General features: G+C 40.8%; 1 pseudogene; it reads right to left on the reverse strand.

The window, feature by feature from the left end:
* Positions 1 to 3,782: 3,782 nt before the first annotated feature.
* Positions 3,783 to 6,064, reverse strand: part of LOC103359720 (uncharacterized) — a 4,131-nt pseudogene continuing 1,849 nt past the window's right edge.

Below are 6,064 nucleotides of genomic sequence, written 5' to 3' on the forward strand. Positions count from 1 at the left end.
GTGAATGTGAGTGTGCTTGGTTGTCTGTCTCGAAGTGTAGCCCTGCGATAGACTGGTGACCTGTCCAGGGTGTCCTCTGCCTTCGCCCTAAGTAAGCTGGGATAGACTCCAGCCCCCCCACGACCCTAAGTGAGCGATGTATAGATAATGGATGGATGGATGGATGGATGGATGGATGGATGGATGTATAGATAAAGGATGAATGGATTATGGTGCAAACATGTAATATGAACCATTTTCATTTTATATGTTGATTATACTTATTACGCAAAGCAGAAATGTCATACCAAAAAAATACTTTTAACAATGTTTTTTGGATTTTTAAATTTACGGGTCAATTTGATGTGCAACATAACAGGAGGGTTAAACTATGTGTCTACATATAATTAATAGATATGCAGAAATACATAATCAGAAGCTTGAATGTAACAATGATAGTTAGAAGAGTGAAAAACATACCAATAAAATGTAGTGATGATGTAAGCATATATGAAAAGTCTATATGTGGCAGATATTTTTTGTAGCTCGTAAAATAGATGGCCTGTGTGTGGAGTGTCAAAAAAAGATTTGATAAGAATGTTCTTCAAGCCCTGCATGCATCATTGCACTTGTAAGAAGACATTCTGTTGGTTACAATGTTTAACTAACAAGAAGTACCTAAAAAGGTTGGATAGAGTTTGATTGTAAACAAAGCCTGCGGAAAGGATCACACACAATTTAACGATGCTGCTCATGACAGGAGGTGTGAATAAGATGCTAACCATAGTTTGAGAAGGCCTTTGGCAGAGTAATATATTTTATTTAGGTTAATGCCTTCTGTGCCCTGGATTGTTATGGGACACACATTTAAGAGCTTCAGTAAAAACTGGTCTGCATTAGAACTGAAGAAGTCTCTCGGTTGACAGGTGAAACGTCTTTAAGAATGTAAAAGAGACGTCCAGTTGCTTTTTATTGAAGATCCCAGGATGTCTTGGATGACAAAGGATCTACACAGATATACCTTTACCTTTTAAAAAAACGAATTAAAAATTAAATATCCATAGACATTTATGGTGCTGTCATCTTCCTAACACCTTTTGCAGTCATGAAGCCACATATCATCATACTCCCACCACTGTGCTTCACTGTCTGGTCTATGCATTCACTGTAGTAGTCCTGACCAGGTTCAAGCCTAATATGCTGGGCCCCATCTGAGCCGAATTTTGACTATAGAATGTCATTCTAAAATTCTTTAGGTTTCCTCTCATGTTCTTTAGTGAAATTTAATTGTGTGATTTGCACTGAAGAGACTATTACAATTTACACACCCATGTGGAAGGTATAACTGTACTTAGTGTAGTTACCCAGAATGAAAAGATATAAGATGAAAAGTTAGTAAATCTCTTCTTATCTGTCTACATGTTTTTATATTTATTAAGCATTTTCTGTGCTAATGCCTTTATGTCCACATCTACTAAGATCTTTATATATTTGAATGGGGTAAAGACCATAGACTTCAGACATTAACATTCAAATGAACCATGGCAGAGAACCAAACCAGTTCAAAGAACAAAGTTTTCTTCCTAGAACTCTGTCAGTTTCCTGGCTCAGTGTTGTGATCGACTCTCATGTTTTGTCTTGTGAAATTTCTGGTTCAACTAAGTTGAAAGAAGTTCAGTGTGAGGGTAGGTTATGACAATAAATATAAAGGCTTTTAGAAAAAAAAAAAAAGTGAAATGAAGCACAAAAAACATAACTATGAAATTGTTTATTCAGAGAGTTACTGGAGTAAATTTGTGAAAAAACAGTAACGTCAAAAAAGATGCATTTTCTTTATATTTTTTTGTATTCATTGGAATTACTTAAAAACCTTAAGTCAATATGACTAGTGTAAAATTGTTTTATCTTACACATGAGGAATATCTGTTTCTGTTTTGTGTTTAACCTAAGACTGCTGTATTCTCAACTACTAGCATCAGTGTTCGGTGATGTATTTTCTACCTCACAGCCTCTAAACAATGCCAATCTTCTGACTTCATGGGGATTAGTCTTGAAAAAATATTCTGCTTAACAAAAAAAACAAAACAAACAAACTATACCCTTGATTGAAGAGCAAATCAAACACCCATCCATTCATTATCTATACACCGCTTAATCCTTACTAGGGTCCGGGGGCGACTGGAGCCTATCGCAGCCGACTCAAGGCAAAGGCAAGGACACCCTGGATCGGTCGCTAGTCTGTCACAGGGGTACACATCTACCACCGATAAAAAATTTAGAATGACCTCAGCATGTTTTTGTACTGTGGGAGGAAGGCAGAGAACCCAGAGAGACCCATATTTGAACAACTGTGTTCACCTGTCCATTATTCTTAATGGCTGGCTTGATCCCAGGTGTATGAATGTAGATATCTTGTAGTCTTGCATCACCAAGACTCTAAGATATCAGCAGCTCCATCAGGAGCTCTTTTATGTCTGTACAGTTGCAACAAAAATGTATTTCCTCACATGCTAGCCTCATTATTAAAAGGTTGTGTTAGAATGTAGCCCAGATTTCTGGCACATGTGTGTTTATATATATATATATATATATATATATATATCTGTGTGTGTGTAAATTATATGACAATGTTGCCATTCATTAACAATTTAATATGCAGGAAACACAGCAGCAGGCATGAGAAGTAAAGCAGGCCATTGAGGAAAAAAATACATCTTCAGGGGTTTCATGTATTTATAAATTAAAACCACCTTGTGACAATGTAGCATGTCGCAAAGCAGAAGTCATTTTAAACCAGTTTCATTAACATGACAATGCCTTCCGTAAATTTCAGTTCATTTAAGTTCATTCATATTATGTTCATGTTTCCAACATCTTGTTAAAATCATCTGTGAGTCCTGTTTGACTTTAGGTTTTTCACCCCTACATTCTTTATTACCCTGTTCATCCACAAGATGTCCCCAGTCCTCCATTCTGCAGCCACTCACCTTTCTACACACACCCACCTCACCAGCTCCCAGTTACCAGTCAGCTCCTGGGTATTTCTACCAACTATCTTGCCTCAACGTGCTTCTCATTGTCTCATGTGTTTGATCCTGGATCTTTATTCTTATTTCCTGTTTGTTCACTGCTTGCTTGTCTTTGAAAGAACCAACCACCCTGTAAGCTTATTTTTTGCCATCCATCAGTTATACCTGCATTTAGGTCCTACTTCCTGCTTTCCTGACAAAACTATGACAAACTGAGGCTGTTAAAGAACAAAGGAAGACCATACCCAATATTAGTTCAGTGTTTCCAGTACTAAAGTGCTTGGTGAATGTATATTATCAGCACACACAGACATAATTTGCAGTGAAGAGTAAATCATAAATAAACTAGATGAATGGTTGTTCAGACAGCAAGCTTGTGATTAGTTTGGATTTAGTTTTTTGTTGGTTGATGTATTATTATACATTATACATCACTTGATGTACTGTCAAACCTTAGGTGCATGATAAATATTGTGTGCATACTGTGTATATGAAGATTCTCAGTCATCCAGGTCATGGTTATTCTTGTAGTTTAATTGTAGCAACTGGACTTGCTTGAGTTTCTTGAAGGCATTTCACCTCTCATCCAAGAGGCTTCATCAGTTCTGAGTAGTTGGGAGTTCCAGATACTTATATCCTTAAGGAGCAATTAACACTTGAATTTTGGTTTCAGCTGGGGTTTTTTGTTGCTCCTCCCCCTTGTTATGTCATTAATTTGTTAGTACTCCCCCTGCCACAAAGGGGTTAGTTAAGGTCTTTTGTGGCTAGGTGTGAATGTGGTTTCATCTTCCTGGGGAGAGATCTTAGGACTGAATTATAAACAGGTGAGAGATGATGCCTCCACCTCTGTTGAGTGATGGTCTTTCCAGTTTGACATAGATGGCTTCTTTCACTCCTCTCTCAAACCATCTGTCCTCCCAGGCCAAAATCTGTACATTATTATCTTCAAAAGAGTGTCCTTTGTCCTTAAGATACAGATGGACTGCTGAGTCCTGTCCTGAGGAGCTGGCTCTTGCTATGCGCTTGTGGAGTGGTTGTTTTGTCTCCCCGATGTACAGGTCTTGGCATTCCTCGCTGCACTGGGCTGCATACACCATGTTGTTTTGTTTGTGTCTTGTCCTTAGGGTGGACCAGCTTCTGTCTCAGGGTGTTGAGGGACTTGAAGCACACTGGAAGGTTGTGTTCATTGAAAATCCTCCTGAGCTTCTTGGAAACTCCTGCAACATAAGTGATGACTATGTTGTTTCGTTTCTTGGTCTTTTCTTCTCTATCTCCTCTGGGTTTTGTAGAGGATTTGATGAAAGACCAGCTTGGTTAGCCAGAGGTTTTAAGTGCCGTTTTGATGTGCTTCTGTTCCTCCTCCTTTCCTCATGTCCTGGTAGGCACGTTCTGGGCCCGGTGTTGTAGGGTTCTGATAACTAACAGCTTGCGTTCCAGTGGGTGGTGGGAGTTGAACAGCAAATACTGGTCTGTGTGAGTGGGTTTCCTGTAGATCTTTATGTCCAGACTTCTGTCTTCTTCTATGTGCAGCACAGTCCAAGAAGGCCAGACTCCCTCCTCTGATGTCTTCCCGGGTGAACTTAATGTTTTTGCCCACCACATTGCTGTGCTCCGTGAAGGCTTCTACTTCCAGTGTTCTGATTTTAACCCAGGTGTTGTCCACGTATCTGTACCAGTGGCTAGGAGCAGTTCCTGCAAAAGAAGTCAGGGCTTTGCTTTCCACTTCTTCCATGTGCAGGTTGGCTACTATAGGCAACACCGGTGAGCCCATGGCACAGCCATGTTTCTGTCTGTAGAAACCTACCTGGAATTGGAAATAGGTGCTCGTCAGGCAGAGGTCCAGCAGAGTGCAGATGTGGTCTGGGGTGAGACTGGTCCTGTCGGTCAGTGTGTTGTCCTGTGGGAGAAGTTTCCTCACCGTTCAGCTTCTGTGGTAGGGATGTAAGTAAAAAGAGAGGTGACATCTTATGATACTAGAGTTTCATCTGAGTCTAGTTTTACATCTAGGGGGCAGAGTTAATGCTGCTGCCGATGGGTCTAGGCGTTGCTCCTTCTTTGTGTATCTTAGGGAGTCCATAAATGCAAGGAATGGCTTCCCCTGGGTACAAGCGGTAATATAGTGTACGGTTGATTACTTGGTCCTTTTCTAATTGCTGTAAACAGTTAATTGCCTTCGTCTTGTATTAGTTGGTGGGATCTTGTTTCAGTGTCTCATATGTGGTTGTGTCGCTCAAAAGGCTGGTCATCTTGGCATGGTAGTCTGCTGTATTCAGTACCACTGTGCATCATCCTTTATCTGTCAGTCTCTCTGAAGTGCTGCCAGTGCCTTTCATTCCTGGAGGTTTGAAGGCGGTGCTTTGGCACTGCTAAGAGCAGCTGACACCTTAAACCAAAGCTTTTCTGCCTCTGCCTCTGACTCCGTCTCCGTCTACAAGAAACCCACTCACACAGACCAATATTTGCAGTTCGACTCCCACCACCCACTGGAACACAAGCTGGGAGTTATCAGAACCCTACAACACCGGGCCCAGAATGTGCCTACCAGGACATCAGAAAAGGAGGAGGAACAGAAGCNCTGGAACTCCCAACTAGTCAGTCAGAACTCTTGGATGAGAGGTGAAACATCTTCAAGAAACTCAAGCAAGTCCAGTTGCTACGATTAAACTACAAGAATGTGCATACTGTGGCTCTCACTGTCACTGCGGTGGGTATGTCTGAATGAAGCTGTGAGGGCCAATAACATAAAAGTCACCTATGTGTAAATAACAGAATGTTGTCACTTTACCTGATTAATGAAGCCAGCAATGTTACCTATAATGGACTGGAAAAAATTGTTGGATTTTACCTGTGAAAAAGGTATAAAAATACGTACCTGCTCAGCACAGGCCATAATTATTCTCGGTGATACTTCATCAGGTCTTGTTGCTTTGTGGGGTTTTGTCTGTTTCAGTGTGCCAATGTCATGCTCTCCACCTCAAGCTGTGCTTGCCAGACCAGCCTGCATTGCCTGCCAGCCGCCTGGCTCACCATACTAGTGCCATTCACCTTAGTTTTGC

This window comes from Stegastes partitus, unplaced genomic scaffold (assembly GCF_000690725.1).
Source record: "Stegastes partitus isolate 25-593 unplaced genomic scaffold, Stegastes_partitus-1.0.2 Scaffold390, whole genome shotgun sequence".
Classification (NCBI taxonomy): Eukaryota; Metazoa; Chordata; class Actinopteri; family Pomacentridae; genus Stegastes; species Stegastes partitus.